Source organism: Acomys minous (genome assembly GCF_964271855.1).
Source record: "Acomys minous genome assembly, chromosome: 8".
NCBI lineage: Eukaryota > Metazoa > Chordata > Mammalia > Rodentia > Muridae > Acomys > Acomys minous.
The window spans coordinates 79,456,528-79,477,083 of NC_140489.1; the positions used below are offsets into that span (position 1 = coordinate 79,456,528).

Here is a 20,556-nt window from a genome sequence, read left to right on the forward strand (position 1 = left end):
CAGGCCATATACACTGGATACTCCTGTCTATATGAGAGGTCCAGAGGAAGCCGACCCCTAGACAGACTGATAGGTAGCTGTCGGGCACTGTGGGTGGCAAGGAGGAGGATAACTGCATAGTGGGTATGAAGTCTTATTGTGGAGTAAAGAAACGTTGAGACTACAGAGAACTAGACAGAGTAGACAGAACCGCACAACGTGACTTAGAATAGTTAGTATTTCACCTAGGCAACAATAATGGCAAAATCCCTGCAGAAGATAAAAGTCCAGGACAAGCTGTAAACAGAACAATCTGTTTTAAGGTAACTGAGAGTTACCTGCAAAACCCTGCTTGAAGCCGCTTAAAGGAGGTAATTTTTAAGTTAAGGTAATTAAGGCAGCCAGCAGGAGACAGCAAACTGGTCTTCTAAGACAGCAGCTCCCCAAAACACTGCCAATTTGGGTCCTTGAAGAAGTGTCACTTTGTCTTAGGCAACGCGATGCATCCTCTCGGTCACTCTGCTCGGCAACAGGGTCTCCTTTTGTTACACACCAGTGACAGGTGGCTACTGTACTTTATACTGCTGGGGCATGTTTTGGCTTTAATGCTTTTATTTGTTTGCTTGCTTGCTTGCTTGCTTGATTTTTGAGCCAGAGTCTCCCTGTGTAGCCTTGGCTGTCCTGGACCAGGCTAGCCTCAAACTCACATCGACCCACTTGTAGGACACTCACTGCAAGCAGGTTCCACTGGCTATTGGCAAAGGTACCCTGAGACACAACCACCCTCTGTGGCTCTTGCATCCCTGACACAGCTGCCATTTCCAAGTCAAGTGCCCAAAGCTAGCCAGGGACCCAGGCATGCAGTTTGAAATTAGGGCAATCAGATCTAAACATATAAGAAGACCCATCTTCCTACTAGAAGGGCTGCATGCCTGGCTTCATGCTGGCGCCCGTAGGTGCTGCTCTCCAAGGCAGTGACCACCACATGGTGAGAGTGGACAGCACTGAGCAGCTGCCCTTCCCATACTTCCGAGACACTCACACATCCATCATCATCATCATCAGGCTCGTCAGGAACCTTTGATCTGCCCCACCTCCTCCTCGGGGGTCAACACTCCCAGCCACCACCTTTTACAGGTATTTCTCACAAAACAGGGTCTCCGCTCCTGCCCTGTCCTAACTTCTCTCAGGCTCCCAGCACTTCTCACAAAGCGGAATTAGGAAGGGAACACATCTCCGTGAACTCCGCTCAGTTTCCTGGCTGTCCATTCTGACATTATTTTCTATCAATGCAGTGGAGGTTCAGTTTGTTAGTTTGTTTTCCCTACAACCCCACTCTTTTTTTTTTTTTTTACATCATAATCATATGCCTTTAATATTTTTATGTTATAAATGGTGATCTCTGTGCAAATATATTCTAATAAAGAAGAAATTAAAATTTTAATTATTCCTTTATCAAGAGATATGTGACACAAATCCCAATAAGACTGAAAAGCAGTAAAGGAGGTTTTTGTTTGGTTGGTTTGGTTTTTGTTTTTTATTGCTGTTTGTTTGTTTGTGTTTTGGTTTTCTTTTCTTTTTTTTAAATACATTTTTATTAATTTATACATATTACATCTCAGTTGTTAGCCCATCCCATGTATCCTCCCATTCCTCCCTTCCTCCTACTTCCCCCCTACTCCCCTCCCCTCCCCTAAGTCTGTGTCTGAGGGGGACCTCCTCCCCCTGAATATGCTCATACGGTATCAAGTCTCTCCTTGGTGACCTATTATCTTTCCTCTGAGTGCCACCAGGCATCTCCGTCCAAGGGACATGTTCAAATATGGGGCACCAGAGTTTGTGTGAAAGTTAGATCTCCTTCTCCACTCAACAGTGGAGAATGTCCATCGGCTAGTCCGGGTAGGGGTACAACCCCACTCTTAAGCCTTAGATGACAACGTTGTCAAGCTGTGTCAACTCATGGGTACCCTCTATAACTGTCACCTTCCTGGACTCAGTCCACTGTTCCAGCCTGTTGACATACTTAAGCCATCAATGAATCTATTTACCACCTGGAAACTTGAGAAGCCTGCCCAAGTGCCACTCTTCTAAAATCGGCCCCGACCACGTCTCAGGGGCATTCTGTACAAGTGTGGTTGTACCAGGGTAGGTATACCACTGGCCCACCTTCCTGGTAATCACCCTCTGAGTGACTGACACAAGGATCACACAGAAGCCCTTCTCTCAAAAACGTCGTTTGTCACTCCAAGAAGCATTATACTGATGAGGTATTTTCTAGTTCCCCACCTAGCTTTCAGTGGCCACCAATGCGTACACTACTCAGCTGCAGTGAATAGAAGGAACTCAAGGCATGCAATGCTGGAGCCTGAATCCCAGTGCTGTTACCTACTGATGCTACCAGACTGATGCTCTCAGCTCCTGGGCTGAGAGAGGAGCACTGAGATCTGATATGTAAAACAGGCTGCCAAGTTGGAGCTAGGTGGTGGTGGTGCATATCTTTAATCCCAGCAGAGGCAGGCAGATCTCTGAGTTAGTCCTACCGAGTTCTAGGATAGCCAGGGCTATATAGAGAAACCCTGTCTTGAAAAGCAAAACAAAAACAAAAAAGCAAAAGAGAGCAAGGGAGAGAGACAACTTATGCAAACAAACGGTTCTAAGATTGTAACTAAATACCTTAGAAATAACAACAAAAATACCATTTCTGCCAATGTTTGGCAACCTGCCTGTCAAACCAAGGAGGGACCTGGAGATGAGCTTCTGTCTGGGGACAGGCAACCAGATAATGGCAAGGGAATCCCTCCCATCCCACCCAGGACCTGTGTAATTACCACAGTCTGGCAGGAGACCAGGGGCCAGGTTGTGTTTAACTCCTGTGTGGCACTCTCCTCACAAGTCCCCAGGCTTCCATCTTACAAATGGGGTTTCTGAGAACAGCATCTCTGGGCTCTGACATGGTCAGATGTCCAGAAACAATCTGGGAAAGAATGAGCTTCAACAGGAAAAGGCCTGGGCCACATTTTGCAAAGTGGCCACCTGTTGGCTCTTAGTGGCATATCAATGTCAAAGATACTCTCCAGCAGGGGACAGACTGACAGAACTGGTACAGCCAGGCCGCAGGCCACTGAAAAAAACAGTAGTGATTACAATGGGCCACAATAGCTGCCTGCCTTCATCTACCGTAGGCTGCTTTCCCAACATCCAAGGAACCCAAGGGCAGATTTAAAAACAGAAAACAAAAGAACTAAACAAACACACATGTAATTGTTGGCAAGTCACTGAGAAGGTTATACAAATGAATCTGCGAACAGATTAGGGAATTTGGCCAGAAAGGTGCTGGAAGAAAGAGGCTAGGAGAGCCTGCGGGATAATTTCTGGAGCCCACCAGTCCATAAATTGTTCTCCTCAGCTTCCTCTGTATACATACATGTCTTTTAAGACCAATGAGTCTCTAAGGTGAGAACCTATAAAAGGTGTCTTAGACATTTGTAGCCATTATGGGCTTTTCCCTGTGGCTTTAAAAGACATATTTCTGGGGTGGGGGTGGGGTTGCTTGTTTTGCTTTGTTTTTCTTGTTGTTCCTGTTCCCTATGCCTAGTTACAGACATAGGAACAAACCCACACAATTCGAGGTGGCTGCATGGAGTTCCTGGGGCTGCTGCTGCACCTGAGACAGGACCAGACTTATCTCTTTGGTGTTATGGGTTCAACAGTGAGTGTCCCACCATCCTATGTTAAGTCTCTAATCCTCTAGTACCCGAAAGTGCAACCATACGTAGAGTTAGGTCTTTGCAGAGGCCTTTAGGAAAAGGCCCTAATCCAATAGGACTGAGGTTCTTATTAAAAAGGATGGAGAACCAGCAACAAGTACTCGGAAGATGCACCTTGAGAAGGCAGCAAGCCTGGTGTGGCCACCTGTGAGGCCTCAGGGTATACCAGCCCTGTTAGCACCTCCATCTTGGTGTTCAGTTCCCAGAACTATAAGAAAATGAGTTTCAGCTGTTTGAACTACACTCTAGCCTTACCTAACGCAGCTGGGTCGGCTCCAAAGCCTTTTACCCTTACCTCACTGGAGTGCAGAGAACTCTTAGTGGCCCCGCTGCACTGCCCTCCCCACTCTAAGTTATGCTGAGGCTCAAGTGGGTACAGCTAGGTGCTATTTTCCAGCAGATCCTGCTCCTCTGCAGCCCTGTGCTGGAGGCATGGAGGCAGAGCAGGTGACTCCAAGCCACAGCCTGCAAGTGGCCAACTGCTTTACTCAACTTCTCTTCCTGGTTTCCCTCTTAACTTTGACAGGTTCTTATTAACCTGTATATCACTGATGTGGTTCCAGGAAAAGACGAGCCGGTGGAGTGGGTGGATTCATGGCCCAGTGAGGTAGCTAGCCGCCAGCACTCTCGCTAGTTTGATGAACCCACTTTCAGCACCTGGTCTAATGCCACCACCACTGGGAACTGACATGCCCTCCAATTTCCATCTGTCCCCAGGTCCTATGGAAAACTTGGACCCAGCCAGTCCCCATGGGGTGAGCAGAACCATTCCTGGGGCAACAGAGGTAGACTCAGAGGCTCACTGCCACTATGGGACCAGGCACAGTTGCAGTGAGCAGAGGATATGTCACTGAGCTATGTCAAGGTGGAAGAACCAAAATGAAAACAGTATAAACAAGTTGACGTCGACAGGGGCTTGGAGGGTGACATGTTCTAGGAGGCAGAGCTGAGCGGGTGTCTTCCCACGTGCAAGTACAGCAGGTGCCAGGGCCGAGCCAAATGGACTGCAAAAATGTGAAATAGAACAACTTGGAGTCCTTTCGGCACTGCTGTCATGTCTCCATTCCAACCTAAAGGCCGGTATGTCCCCTCCATGCCTTCTCGTCATTCAAGGTGGCCAAAGACTATGTATAGTGAACCTGGACCTTCCATTATTATAGGTGGCTAACATGCACAGAGCACACACACACACACTTCAAACCAAACGCCTGCAAAAGATGGGCCTGGCTCACCCCTACCAACCTGACAGAGAGGAAGAATGGGGCTCCCACCCACATGCTGAATGGGAGGCAGAATGGATGTAATTAGAACAGAGTTTCCTTTTTTAAATTTTTTGTTGTTTGTTAAGACAAGATTTTAATATATAGTCCTAGCTTGCCTGGAACTCGCCGTTCAGATCAGGCTGCGCCTTGGACTCACGTAGATGATCTGCCTGCCTCTGTACCTTACCTCCTACTCCAGATGCTGTCGTTAAAAGCATGCACCACTACACCTGGCAGAACAAGGCTGCTTAGCATCAAACTGGAGCCAGTGTGCCCAGCAGCAAGCAGGTGAGGTTTGATGACTGATCGGGCCTGACATTCCCGATCCTCAGTCCTCTACAAAAGCAAGGGGATGCAGGAGATGCTCCAGCACACAATAAGGACATATGCTCAACCATGTTCATAGTGGCCTTACTCATAATAGCCAGAACATGGAAACAGCCTAAGTGTCTCTCAGTAGAAGAATGAATAAAGAAACTGTGGTATATTTACCCTATGGAATATTACTCAGCTATTAAAAACAAGGAATTCCCGAAATTTGTGGACAAATGGATGGAACTAGAAATGATCATAATGAGTGAGTTCACCCAGAAGCAGAAAGACTCAAATGGTATATACTCACTTATATCTGGACACTAGCCCAAGGGGCATGTCCCATGAAAGTCTTCACTTATCAGGAAAGTGGGATAGAGGTGAGGACATCCTATTGGGACTCTAGGTGAGAGAAGTATGGGAGAATGGGGGAATAGAAGGATCCAGAGGGTCCTAGAAACCTACAAGAAGAACATTATGAAGGGCGGATCTGGGCCCAGAGGTTCTGTTCAAACTATAGCACCAGCGAAGGACAGTATGTGCAGTAAACTTCGAACCCCTACCCAGATCTAGCCAATGGACAGGACAGTCTCCACAGTTGAGTGGAGAGTGGGGACTGACTTTCACACGAACTCGGGTGCCCCATATTTGACCACATCCCCTTGGTGGGGAGGCCTGGTGGTGCTCAGAGGAAGGATAGCAGGCTACCAAGAAGAGACTTGATACTCTATGAGCATATACAGGGGGAGGAGGTCTCCCTCAGTCACAGTCAGAGGGGAGGGGAGTAGGGGGAAAATGAGAGGGAGGGAGGAATGGGATGATACAAGGAATAGGATAACAACTGAGATGTAATATGAATGAATTAATAAAAAATGTTTTAAATAAAAGAAATAAATCTTTGAAAAAATATTAAAAAAAAAGAAAGAAAGAAAGAAAGAAAGAAAGAAAGGAAAGAAGGAAGGGCATGGGCCAGGCGGTAGAAGACCTGAGCAGGCTAGCTTTGTCATTATACACTGCAAGGTTAGAGGAGACAAAAAAAAGTTTACACTTTTATATGGATGTGTGAAACATGCAAGAGAAATAAGAAATTTTAGCAGTAAAGTGGCTGTAACAAGGTCCAGCTTTGGCTAAATAACTGTGCTTACTACTTTGGAAATTTCTGTTTCATTGTCTTTTCTCATGTAAAAAGTTCGGGTAACAGTGGTATTTGGAAGCAGCTGTGTGGAACCCCCTTATGCGATGAAAGCGCCTGCCTCCTCTGAAGTCCTTCCCCTAGCCGGCCTGAATGCTGTTTATTGCTTTCTCCCTCCTTTTTGATTTGTTTCGCTTAAAATATTTAGCCCGCTGCACAATGAAGTGTCTCATTTCCAGCGTCCTCCTGGACCGTTAGGCTGGACTCCACACTCGTTACGCTGATGAGCATTCTACTTACCCATGCAGATTCCGGGAGCAGCAGCCAGGGAGATGGAGGGGGTGCTCTAGGTAGGCCGTCAAGAGCTGATTTAGGTTTGCAGCCATTCAGTGGGCAAGGCAGAGCAATTTTTAGCTAAAGGCTCTAGTCAATATTATGGAAAACCCTTTTTATAGAGTGCTAATTCTGGCGCAGCATTTTCTTATGTGCCCAGTTTTAGTTCCCCCTCCAACCTGCCTGGGAGCCCCCCCAACGCCGCATAATCTGCCCAGGTCACGTGTGAGGGAGCACGCCCTGCAGCAAGTGGCTGGTAGCCGGTCTTTTCACTGCTGTCAACACCTCAGTATTACACTCATTTCAGTGGGAACAAACTTCCCAACCACCCAACTTCCCTTCCGCCATCCTGCTGCCATCCCCTCCCCCCCTATGACCCTGTCACTTGCCAACTGGCTCCTGGACAGGCTGCAGGTCACCAGATGACACCGCTCCCGTGAGTTTGAGAAAACAACCACAGCAAACTCCTTTCGGAGGTTTGAAACAATACCCAAGCCTTTCGGAACGTCCCAGAGGAAATGGCATCATCACTTTCATTCTACTCCATTTGTGACAACCCAAAGAAAACAACTCGACCTAAGACAGCCACCAGGGCTCTGCCATCGGTGGCTGGGGAATGCTATCAGGTGACCTTTCCGAGGAATTAATTTTCACGAGCAATAACGGCCCGTGCTGCACATACCTTCAGTGCCACTTCTGTCAGCGCAGAAAAGAATTTCACTTTCTACAGTTGGAACAGAAACTTGCATACATCCCCGCTTCTTTAAAAAAAAAAAAAGTCTATAAATAACCCAGGATCAGCAAAATTATGCAAAACAGCCTGCTAGAAGAAGAAATGTAAACTAAAACCACTTACAGACTGACTCGGGCTGCCAACTTAATCTGATGCTACGGCGACTGTAAACATGTTGTACTTTTGAAACCTGAAGTGATCCACTTTAGTACAGATGCCATCGCAAAATACGAGAGAGAGAGAGAGAGAGAGAGAGAGAGAGAGAGAGAGAGAGAGAGAGAGAAGAAAAAAAGTCCGCAACAACGAAACAACAACAAAAGCCCAGCTGCACAACAGAGCAACCTGATTCGGTATTCTGCACAGTGCACGACCCGACCCGACGGCTGATCGGCTGCAGTCAGTACCAGCTCCCCTTGCTTGCACACGCCAACTGTTTTGACTACAGGCACTTGTTAAACACAGAGTTTCAGGTCCTACCAGTTGGACACCAGAAGTTCATAGAACTGACCCAGTGCCAAAAACAACAAGCGCAGAAAGCGAAACGGCTGCCTCGAGTGAGAGTTTGGTTAACTGTTTATGCGAGCCCTGAAGCAACTGGGTAACAATTAATTACTTTAAAAAGAACCTAAGTAACAAAAAGCAAATGATTGGCACCTTGAAAATGTAGATGTTAGCAGATAAAGTGACGACATTAAGCTATGTTATGGGGCTGTGTTGGTGTCACATGACACGTTGTGGTTATCGGAAGAAGGAACTGGGTGCTTCCTCAAGCATCCTCCATATGATTGGTTTAGAGAACTTGCAAATACCCAGGATTTCTAGGAGTCTGGAAGTTGGCAAATAACACAGGAGAAGAAAGGGACATATTAGATGATTTTTTTAAAGTGCAATAAAAGGACTTCCAAGTTGCCTGCTGTGTGCATGCAGACTGAGGCCACAAACTGGAGGCCTGGTTCCAGATGGAGCCATGCCTCCTGAGGCTACTTCAGGACTTTCTTTGGAACGAGGGATGCTGGGGACCAGTTGTCTGTCTAATCAAAGCTGGAGTCTACATTGGTGGGCAATGACAAGGAGTGGGCTTTTACCTTGCAAAAGAAGATAAAAGAAGCATGGCTGAGCATTTCCATCTCCTCCCCAGAATGCACCAAACACTATTCACTTTTAGGGCCAAGACAATTAGCCAGATTACATTTTAGAGTTACTTATGGATTTAGGAAAACTAAATTCCATGAGAACTGGGACATGGATGTAGATTTTTATTTGAGGAGGACTCAACCCTTTTGTATTATCTAGCTTCCATCTCCATCTCTCTCTCTCTCTCTCTCTCTCTCTCTCTCTCTCTCTCTATCTATCTTTCATCTTCTATGACTATCTATCTGACTCGATAGACTTCAAATGTGTCTGCAAGTCACATCTATCATAGGACTTGGTCACTAGAAACATCCTGTGAGATGGACAGCAAGAGCTGCTATTCTCACACTGTTTTCTGAAGGAGGAAAACACAGGCTAGACTTTCCCTGGAGCCAGGCACCCAGGAAAGGAGTCTACTACCCTAACCCTGTTAGTCCATTGTCACTGGGGAGAGATTCAGGAAGGCTACGTGATTTGTTTGCAGCCTCCCATTCCCAGCCCAGCCCTCCCTATTTGCCTGAATCATGTTTCCAGAAAACGGAATACTAGAACTAAGAAGGTTAATTATAAATGTGTAAAACCTCCTTTCTTTTCTTTCTTTCTTTTTTTTCCCCCCCTTTTGGCATTCCCTGTCACTGTGGCTTTCTGCAGCAGATTGCGGCCTGCCAGTACCACCCAGAAGGCTTTCTTTCCTTGCTAGGACAAGCTTCATACATCTGTGCTCCAGAGCTGTTGTTTCAATGGAAGACAACCCTCTCCACCCAGTTTGCATCTTGTCTTTCTCTGATCCTATAGGCTCATTCTCTGTCATTCCTGGCTCCTCATCCAATCCTACACTAAGAAGAACATGAAGAGGAGTAGCCCAACAGCCCTGCCAAACCTGCACACTAGGAAGCCTGTGTGTCCATTTTGCTAGTAGTGGAGGGAGGGGGAGCAGGTTCTGGATTTGCAGATCTTTTAACATAGAGTTTAAAGATGGACTTTTGCTTGTTTGTTTGTTTGTTTTGTCTTCTTTTCTTCTTCTCCTGTTCTCCTCCTCCTCCTCCTCCTCCTCCTCCTCCTCTTCTTCTTCTTCTTCTTCTTCTTCTTCTTCTTCTTTCTTCTTCAATAGAGAACACTGAAAATACTTAATCCCACAAAGGTGCCCATCATACTGGCTCCTTCTCCATGCTGAGTGAACATAGTCATTGCTTCAGCAGAGAAGACATGACTGCTCTAGGGAGCCCTGAAGCAGGTTTCCTCTGGGGCTTGGTTATCTCCCTGAGGAGATGTAGAAGTCGGGGATTGTAGATGACCGGGAGGTTTGGTCTGTAGGTAGGAATGGAAGTTCCTGGAAAGAGCTGTCCCACACTGAAATTTCTATAAAACTGATTAGCTGATTCAATGATGCGGAGAAGGTGGAACGTCTCAGGCCCAGGGCCAAGCCATACTGGGACATATTTAGCTCCACTCATGGCCCTTTATTGCCTTCCTCTGTATGTGACCTAACATCATTGTAACCATTCGGTAACTCTTTCGAAATGTATAAACACACCCCTAGTTTCCTCTAAATGAAGGACTAAGAATGTCCTGGGAAAGCATCTGAGGCTACAGCTGAGATTTCCCACTTCGCAGTGACCCACCTACCTCATAATTCCACCAATGTGCTGGCAAAGATCTGGATTTGTAATTGTCTTTGTTCTATTATTGCCACTTTGGAATGTAGTATTTGGGGAAACCTGAATCTGTGTTCCCAGGCCATGGTCACTCATAATTAGCTCCAGAATAAATGATCTCTTTTTCACTTTGAGGTGAAAGTTGTGCATTGTGGTTAAATAGAGACAAATGAAGGTGGCTGTCAGGAACTGAGGACTTAGGGCCATCACTGGGAATCCTGAATATTGACTGCAGGAGGGAGCTGAGTTTGAGGCTAGCCTGATCTACAGAACAAATTCCTCAACAGCCAGGACTACACAGAGAAACCCTATCTTGAAAGAAACAAAAAGTGAAGATTATAAATTTCTAGAATGTTTTGCCACCTCCTCATGAATCTTTCTCTATCTTGAAAGACTACAAAAAATACTGGGAAGTAAAATCTAGGAAATCTGGGTGTCAATTTGGACTTCACATTGAGTGTAATCAGAGCAGCACAGGTCAGACAGAACTATGGAATCGCATGCCCCCACTGGCTGGAAAGGCTCTGTGGTTGTGTGGGATGACTATGTGGTGCCTCTTGTGGCTTGTAAACACTCATTTTGAGGGAAGTTATTTGAGGTTGTTTGGGGAATGGCACGGCATTTGCATCCATGCTGCCTGAAAGAGTCTGAGCACTGGGCCAAACAGAAATCATGGCCAGATAATGTGTTTGCTTACAAGATACAAAGTGTGCATGGCCAGGTGACATATGACTCCTCCAGAGTACTCTTATAAAACTCACAAGTAGGACATGTTTTTGTAAGCACTGTCAGATTTAGGGAAGAATGGGCCAGAGAGATGCCACCAAGGCTGACATCTGAGTTCCAATGCTAGAACCCTTGGGCTGGAGGCAGATAACTGACTACTGAACGTTATCCCCTGACTTTCACATGTGTGTGTAAGGTGGCCTGAGTGCACTCTCACACACACGAATGAATGAATGAATGAATGAACAGCTAAAAAAAAAAAAAAATACAGCCCACACCGTGGTGCCTGTCTTGAATCCCAGCACTTAGGAGGGAAAGAAGCAGGCGAAACTCAGTAAGTCTGGTCTACATAGTGAGTTCCAGGACAGCCAGAGCTATGTACAGAGGCCCTGTCTCAAAGAAGAAGAAGAAAGAAGAAGAAGAAGAAGAAGAAGAAGAAGAAGAAGAAGAAGAAGAAGAAGAAGAAGAAGAAGAAGAAGAAGAAGAAGAAGAAAAGAGAGAGAGAGAGAGAGAGAGAGAGAGAGAATTGGAACTTTATATGCATGGCTGGTAAATTAGTAGAAACAGGCTACCAGAAGGATGTGCACTATGGACAGAAATGTGCTGCAGTCAACATTATACGTAACAAAGACATCTCTACCACAGACCAGAAAAAGCCACTGGCCACCACTGACACATCAGACCCTGGACAGCTGAGGCACAGAGGGAAATGACATGGGCGCCTATGCCCATGCTCTGAGAGGTACACTGAGTGAAGGGAGACTGAGCAGGGGAGGCAGGCAGCTGGGAAAGGACTGGTCTGGCCTTATAAACATCATCTGGTACCAGGTAAGCAGGTCTTTATGGTAAGGAGAGAGAAAAGTACGTCTGTTGTGTCCTGGATGGCTCCAGGGATTGGTCTGATGAGCACAGCAAGGGAATGAAGAAAGGGCAGGTAGACGCACAGAAACACATGGAAAAGCTGGGGTGGGGTAAACTGGGCACTCTGTTGGAGAAGTTACAGCCAATGCCTAGCCACAGTTCGGGAGCCTAGCTGTGTGTTTTTACTACATTTCAAGTGAATGAATAAAATCTAAATGTGAATCACAACACAAACCTATAAAGTGAATACATTACATGCGTTCCACTTTGATTGGTATCTTCTTTCCTTCCTCCTTTCTTTTGTGGTGTGGAGAATCTCAGGAGCATTTACATGTTAGGGAAGTATCAGCCAAATTAGATATTTTTATTTTTATTCTATCTATCTGTCTGTCTGTCTATCTACAATGTATGTATGTATGCATGCATGCATGCATGCATGTATGTATGTGTGTATCTATCTATCTATCTATCTATCTATGTATCTATTGGGTTTTTTTTTTAAATTTAATTTTTTTAAAAGATTTATTTATTTATTATGTATACAATGCACATCAGATCACATTATCGATGGTTGTGAGCCACCATGTGGTTGCTGGGAATTGAACTCATGACCTCTGGAAGAGCAGTCAGTGCTCTTAACCGCTGAGCCATCTCTCCAGCCCCCTCTATTGGGTTTTTTGACACAGGATTTCTCTGTGTAGCCCTGGCTGTCCTGCAACTCACTCTATATCCAGGTCTCAAACTCGGATCTACTTGCCTCGCTACCTGAGTGCTGGGATGAAAGGCGTGCAGCACCGCCACCCAGCAGGTATTGAGTGTGTGTCTGTGTGTGTGTGTGTCTGTGTGTGTGTCTGTGTGTGTGTGTGTGTGTGTGTGTCTGTGTGTTGATGAGTCCCTGCAGAAGCTAGAAGAGGCCATCAGATTCTCTGGAGCTGGAGCCCAGAAGGTTTAAGCTGCCGGATATGGGAGCTGGGAACAGAAGTTTGGTTCTCTGCAAGAATGGCAAGTGCTTTATCCACAAAGCCATCTCTCCAGCACCTCAAAATAGGTATTTTTCAAAGTGTGGTCCGAATTGGGAAAGTCACAGGTACACCACGCTCTGCCCTGAGAGTAGTACAACCATTGCCAGCACTGACATGGGATTAAGTAAGTAGTGGATCTGATCTAGAGATGCTCGGGGCTGTATGAAAGGAAATATGTGACTTATGCAAAAACACCACTTTCTATTCTTTTTCAGATGCTGGGAATCAAGTCCAGACCGTTACACACAGCAGTCAAACACTACATCTGAGTAATCTAGACCTTTCCTGAGCCACTGTACTGGGACGCCTGAGAATTTTGGTCGCAGGAATGGCAACTGTCTGGAAACCAATCCTCCAGAAACTGAGGGACACTGAACTTTGAACATTTTTTTAAAGATTTTATTTTATTTTATTTTTATATTTTATTTATTTATTTTTAATTCTTAAAAATATTTTGAACTTTGAACATTTTTTCAAGGTGGTATTCAGGCATTTATTACTGTAAGACTGACTTCAAGGCCTCCAAACCAGTACTTTGAAAATTCTGACACTATCTACTTTAAGAGAGAAATTTTGCATTGCAATCCCCTGTGCTCATTCGGATACAAGAGTAATACTGGTCTTCAGTATCTTGTCCCTCCTTCCTTCCTTCCTTCTTTTCTTTGTTCCTTCCCCTTCCCTTCCCTTCCCATCTCACTTTTCTTCTTGTTTTTTAATTTTAGATTTACTAATTTTATTTTATGTGTTGCTGCAAAAGCAAAGGGGGTTCTTTTAAATCCCGAGCCATATCTTTGGCATCCTCTTTTTAATTGTTTAAAATCCTGGTCAGGACTCATTAAATGAGGAGGAGTAAAGTTTGCAGACACCGAGGAAGCATTCCAAGCTCCCTGGCCTGCACACAATTAGCCTCAGCTCCCCCACCTTCGTCCCTTCCTTTTTATTTCCCTGTACCTGGTCACTTCTTTTTGCCTCTACATCCTTTGGAGGTTTAGAATCCTCTTTTCTCCAGACTGGAAGGCAGGCCAATCAGCCTGTTAGTGTGCAGCATGCAAATCGCTCTCTGGGAGCCTGAGGGTGTCTGATGACTAGGTGTGGGGCTGGGATGTGGCGATTTGGTGCAGCTCCAAGCTGCACAGGCTCTAGGCTTGGCTTCCACCGAGTTACTCAGTGAGAGGTCAGGGTGCTGAAGTGCTATTGAATCTGCAAGCAGAGAACACCTCCCCCGCCCACACGACCTTCTTTTCTGAATGGAGTTAACTGATGATTTGGGACTCTGGCTGCTCGGGCTAGAAAATGACGGAGGCTCTAGGCAGCGAGCTTTAGGAAAGATGGGTCTGGTCTGCTGTGTGTACAGTGGCCCGGATCCTCAGCAGCACTGCTGTATCTTAGCTCTCCACTGTAGCTTTTCTTTGCTCTGCTATTTTTAGCTCCTCCTGGCCTACCCTTCAGCCACCAAGGATGTGTGGTAGGCAAACTGATGTATTCATTTATTATTATTTTTATCTAGCAAAAAAAAGGTAAATATGGTGTCCCTAAAAAGCCTGAGTAAAAAGCAATTAGGCTCTGGCTAAGCAAATTATTGTCATATGCATTCAATGGAATGCCAGGAAGCTATAAACACGATGGTGGTCATCTCTATTTTCTGAATGTGTCCACAATAATTTTTTTATTTACCTCTGAGGACAGAACGCTGGGCTTTACACATGCTAGGCAGGCCTTCTACATGAAGTTGCATACCAGCCCCTCACAATAATTTTACATGAAAAAAAGAGCAGGCCTCAAAGCAAAGTCTGTAAGAGGATTCCATTTTTACTTTTGAAAATATAAAATATATGCATATTCAGGGATATATAATGAGACCCTGTCTCAAAAATATATATGCATATAGACATTTATGTACAACACAGACACCCATAGGAAAAGCCAAAATGTTTTATGCCAAAATATACTTAAAAATTTTTTTTCTGAAACTTTGGCAACTTCCACAGTAAAATTTCTTTCTAAAAAATTAAAAAAAAATTCTTCTTGGTAGCTTCTAAGTTTTAAAGTGTTTATTTATTTTGGTGTGTGTGTGTGTGTGTGTGTGTGTGTGTGTGTGTGTGTGTGTGTGTAGGTCTAAGGACAACTTGATAGGGTTGGTTCTCTTCTTCCATGTGGGCCCCCAGGATTGAACTGAAGCTGTCAGGCAGCAAGTGTTGAGCCATGTCACCTGCCCAGTTCTGAACCTTAGTGTGACCTAGAACTCATTCTGAAATCCATGACTAAACTTTTTACTCTTCAGTGTTTAATTGGCAGTTTAAAGTTGTATATATCTAAGATGTACACAGTGCCAGACATTTTCTTTTATAATAAGGACAAAAGTAACTTTTACTTTGAAAAAAAAATTCCAAGTTGTTATGCAAAACTGGACCTACCTGGGCACGGCTTTCACTGGTATCCCATGACACCCCAGCTAGCTTAAGCTTTCAAAAGAGTTCTGCTGGGGCTGGAGAGATGGCTCAGTGGGTAAGAGCGCCTCCTGCTCTTCCAAAGGTCCTGAGTTCAAGCCCCAGCAACTACATGGTGGCTCATAGCCATCTGTAATGTGATGTGATGCCCCCTTCTGGCCTGCAGGTGTACATGCAGGCAGAACACTGTGTACATGATAATAAATAAATCTTAAAAAAAAAAAAGATTTCTGCTCGTAAAGAAGGTCCGCTTGAAGCTAAGCACGGTAGCACGTGGGTATGCTCGTACTTGGGTAGCTGAGGCAAGAGGACTGCAGTTCAAGGCCAGCCTGGGTTACAACTGTGAGAGCCTGTCTCAAAAACAAGCAAGCAAAATAAAACACCCTCCAAACCACAAACTGGAGGTAAGTTAAAAAACAAAACAAAACAAACCTATTTTATGGTGCTATTAGATGCCACATGGACAGATTTGCTGGTCACCTCTGCGGCATACACAGGCTACAGACTACTCTCTTGTACAGGAAGAAAAGTCTAGGAATTCACATATCTGTGCTCTGAAACAAGTTTATGCCACACCACAGCTGATTCAAGTCAAACAATGTGTTTTTACGTTGAGATTGGGCCTCCTATGTCCCTGGCTGGCCTGGAACTTGCTAGGTAGACCAGGTTGGTCTAGAACTTAAGATCTGCCTGCCTCTGACTCCATAGTACTGGGATTAAAGGCATTCACTACCACACTGGGCTAAAACAATGCTGGTTTAAGATATAATAATAATAACAATAATAATAATAATAACAACAACAACAAAAACAACAATAACCCATAGCCCTGCAACAACAATAACCCATAGCCCTAGCTAGTCCTGTTTGCCTCAGTGTTCATGAGCATCCTTGAGATACTTGTTATCTCCTACAGACTCAGCTAGAGGTGGGCGCTCCAGCAGGTGACGTCATTATTCTGTTTGCAGAGGATGAAGCCAAGATTTACCCAGGTAGGCAACTGGCTCAAGCGCACAGGCTGTTTTCGACACAGGATCCACTCCCTGTTCTCCTATACTCTCCTCTTGATTATGCGGCACTAAATCCTTCTTTTAAAAAATATTCTTTTTATGTGCATGTGTGTGCGTCTATCCGCGATTATTGTGCACCATGTGCCGCAACAAAGATGGAAGAGGGTGTTGAGTTCTCTGGTGCAGTTTGTCAGGCACCACGTAGGCACTGGGACTTGAACCCAGTTCTCTGCAAGAACAGCAACTGATCTTAATTACTGAGCCATCTCTCTTGATTTCTGAATTCTTTCTAGAAACAGGAAGAGCAATTTTCTTGTCCTTATTGGATACTTTTGAAAGCAAAAGATGCTGAGTGGATGGACCATTGGCCAACTTAAGATATAACTAAACACACAGACACAGACACACACAGACACACACACACACACACACACACACACACACACACACACACACGCCATATCTTATGATAACATAGAGATGTGAGACAGGGGTATGATACTTAAAATTCATTTTTAAAAAGTGTATAAAATAAACATAGACAAAAGCAAAGAGATATATTTTGTGATTTATTGGGTGGACACAATAAAGTTAGGCTAGGCTAGGTCATCACTAGGTCATCAGTTCCCACTGCCTCAAGAATTACAAAGTCAGAATTGGGCACCTGGAAGTCATCAAAATGGGACACAGTACAAAAGTGACTTCTTTAGGGTTTTCTGCATTTTGGCCAACACTACAGATTTCACTGGTCAAGTTCACTGCATAGTACAGTGTATGCTAGAAATGGGTTTTTATTTATTAGTATTTGAGGCAGACTCTCATGTATTGCAGGCTGGTTTTGAACCGATCTTCTTGCTTTTACCCCTGGGGTGCTGAGATTGCAGGTGTGTCCTACCCTGCCTACTTGAAATGTGTTTCAGTGGTGAAATAAAGGTATTCAAGGTAAAGTCCCTCTCAGAAGCCCTCAAGGCCACTTTTGTATCAACAGTGCGCCAGAACACCGAAGGTTTGTTCACTGTCCGGCGGGATGGCTCCGGATGCAGCCCAGAGTCCAGCCACTCAGTCAGGACTATTCACTATAGCTGTGCTCAGAAAACAGTGCCTCTCTGTGGAGTGTCCCTGGAGCTCCTCTGGTGGACCTTTCTTGAGGGCTGGATCTCTACCAAGTCTATGGAGCAGGTTGAACTAGCCATATCTGTGAAGCTGTTGGTTTTGCTTGTCCCCAGGTTTATATCAGAAGTGAGCCTACCTCCACATTCCTTAAACCAGGTAGTGAGGTGGCCAGAGAGAAACTAAAACCCTCATCCTGTCAGTCTTCTCGAATCTTTTATGCTTCAATTGTTTTCTACCAGAAGATTCTGAGCTCCTCAAGGTCAGACCACCCCTCAGGGCAGTGCACAGCAAACACTGGTGGGTGCGAAGTCGGTAAGGAAGGGACCCCTCTGTGCATCTTCCTCTCTATCATATGCTGAGCCTCTGTCTTCTTCAATAACGTATTCTGTAAGCCCCTCCTCCTAAAAAGTACTACAGGCTTGCCTACTGGGTAAGTTAAATGAAATGGAATTCTGTTACTTCAACAGTCTAAGTGCTGTGGTTGATTTTCATTCTATTAGTGACATCAGGTGTGTACAGATTATAATCCGTTGCTTGCCCTGAGTAAAGCTAGTCAGATAAAATAAAAAAAATAAAAAGGACTGGAATTCCATTATTTTATCCTTTTGAAAATGCAGACTGATACTAGCACGTCCATGTTCAGATTCAGAGAGTTAAAACTTCCATCTGTAAAGTTAGGTCCATTAGATTCCAAACTAGAGCACGTTCTCCAATGCTGCCTCGCTCCGCCTTCCAGAAAAATCGAACATTTAGAAATTGAAAAATATTTCCTTTGCCACCCTACTCTCTTCCATGTCCCTCATCCCCATGCTGGGATCAAACCCCAGGCCTGACACATATTAGACAAATGTTCTACCACCTAAGCAAATCTACTCACTTTATGCTGTGCATATCTTTTGTTGGCACTTCAACACATTTTACCAAAAGCATTTGGGGGATGGAAAAACTAAAAGGATGTTGGAATAGATGAGCCAATTTACTAGTTCTTTCACTTCTAATTATTTTGATTGGCATGCGGTCATGAGAGATATTGAACGACCTCTTAGAGCTGCAGAAGAGATCAGTCCCTGGGAATCTGTTGCTGCTGCTGCTGCTCCTGCATGTCTCCAGCCCAACAGGCACTCGGGCTCTGTATGGTCTTCCTGCATGCACCCTTTCCACCTGCCAATCTAGATGACCAAATCCCGAGCTTCATGCTTCTGTGACTTGGTACAGTGTAGCTTTCCCCAGAGTGCCTGGCCATCTCTTTCCTTGGTTAACATCTTATTTCCTTGCAAGACCCATCTCAGACATTAACACATTTTGGATACCTTGTAGATTCCTGCCATCTGTACCTCTGCCTGGCCTCACAAGAAATTCCCTTCCCACGGTGGGTGAGATGGCTCAGATGGTAAAGATGTTTGCTGCCAAGCATGATGACTTAAGTTTTATTCCAGGGACGTACATGGTAGAAAGGAAGAAGTGACTCCCCAGTGTTGCCCTCTCACCTTTATACATGCACCGTGACATAAGCACACCCCTTACCATAAAGAATATAAATAAATACATGCGATAATAATGTTAAAATATTTTGTAGGGTTTTTGTTTTGTTTCGGAGAAAGGATCTTAATATATGTAGCCCTGGCTGGCCTGGAATGCACTAAGTAGGCTGGCTTTGAACTCACAGAGATTCTCCTGCCTCTGGGGTTAAAGGTGTGTGCCCCCCATGCTTTGCTTCTAAAATATTTTTTAAAAGAACACACTGTGCTCATCTCCTCCTCAGCCCTGCATGTGGCTCTGCGCTGATGGATGGATTTGGCCCCTTTCACTACACCATAAAGAGCTTGTGTGGAGGACTTAATTTCAGTGCTGGCACTAACAGGCACTCCGAATGTGTTAGATAATGAATGAATAAATCAGGAATTAATTAACCAATCTATAGAAAAGAAGAGAAAAAGCAGAGGTCACAGGCACCAGTCTCCAGAGGTCTGAGGGCTAGCTAACCTTAATTATTTCTCTTAGTCACTGGATTTAAAATGATTTTTGAGCCTAAGAGTGTCATAGTTGGTGTTTTATGAGAGGCCATGGACTATTTAATTCTGAGTGCTCAGTTTCCAAACACAGCCTGTTAGTTCCTGCTCAAAGATGCAGCGCTGGCCACCAGCATCCCTCGGGTGTTCATGGTGTATGCACCATGATGGCAGTTCGTGGAGCCCTCGCTAACTCTGGGCTGTCCACTTAAGCAAAGAACATACTGAGTCACAGATACAGACCAACAAATGACCCGAGGAGAGCTCCAGCTTGATCAGACTGTGGGACTCTAGCCTAATGAAATAAACTATTCCCAGCAGAGCCTGACCCTGCAGAATGTAATTCTTTCTGACCACACTGTGTAGATAAAAATAATTCAGTGATTTCCTCCCAGTAAACTCTTGGGCATAAACCAAGAAGCCTGCAGATGACTGTCCTGATGCTACTGTTCAGCTGTAAATATGGAGTTTTCTTGCCTTCTTAGCAGTGCTTACCAGCAGGAATGCATCCAGCATTTTTAGGTGGACCAATTCTGCATGGAGTGGAATTGTCATCCTGTGACCTGCAGAGTATTTAGCGCCTTGGATCTAAACAATGCCAGTTACAGGGACATCCATGAAGACACATTCAAAATGTCTCCAAGGCCACAGCAGCCTCATATCCTGAGCTTCTGGCTGGATTCTGGCTTGGATTTTTCTGAAACAAAGGAATCGAGGAAGCAGTCTAGACCTGGGGTTGGACTCAAGGCGTGTCAAGTTGCTCAACTAAGGCCTGTCTGTGGGTAAGGCAGGGGTCCTGAGAGCTGGGAGGAGAGCACTGAGAAAGTTGGACTCATGAATTGTTAGACTTGAGTTCAAAGCCACCCAGAGGATTGATGAATGAACAGGCAATGGGGAAAGGCCTGGGCACTGGTTCTGGCTGCATTTGAGCCTCTTCTTCACAGCACAGCCTGCAGGGTATCTCAATGTGGCAGGAAGACTCAGAGATAGAGGGCCTGCCTAGCATGCAAGAGGCCCTGGGCTGAATTCCTCACACTGTGTGAGAAGAGGAAACAGCACCAAGG

The 20,556-nt window shown here is 45.0% G+C and overlaps 1 protein-coding gene across 13 annotated transcripts in view; it reads right to left on the reverse strand.

Annotated features, from left to right (window-relative positions):
- ATXN7L1 (ataxin 7 like 1) overlaps positions 1 to 20,556 on the reverse strand; it is a 225,261-nt gene that overhangs the window by 67,305 nt on the left and 137,400 nt on the right. Inside the window, exons 1-2 of one of the 13 annotated variants that reach the window (XR_014781246.1) lie at positions 7,642 to 7,765; positions 7,468 to 7,546 (exon numbers count right to left, since the gene is read on the reverse strand). The exons of 11 other annotated variants lie outside the window; for them this stretch is intronic. The gene's annotated coding sequence lies outside the window, so the exon portion shown is untranslated. Of the gene's footprint in view, positions 1 to 7,467; positions 7,547 to 7,641; positions 7,766 to 7,860; positions 7,976 to 20,556 lie in introns of those variants that run through there. One more of the 13 variants, XR_014781245.1, reaches the window with a different exon arrangement.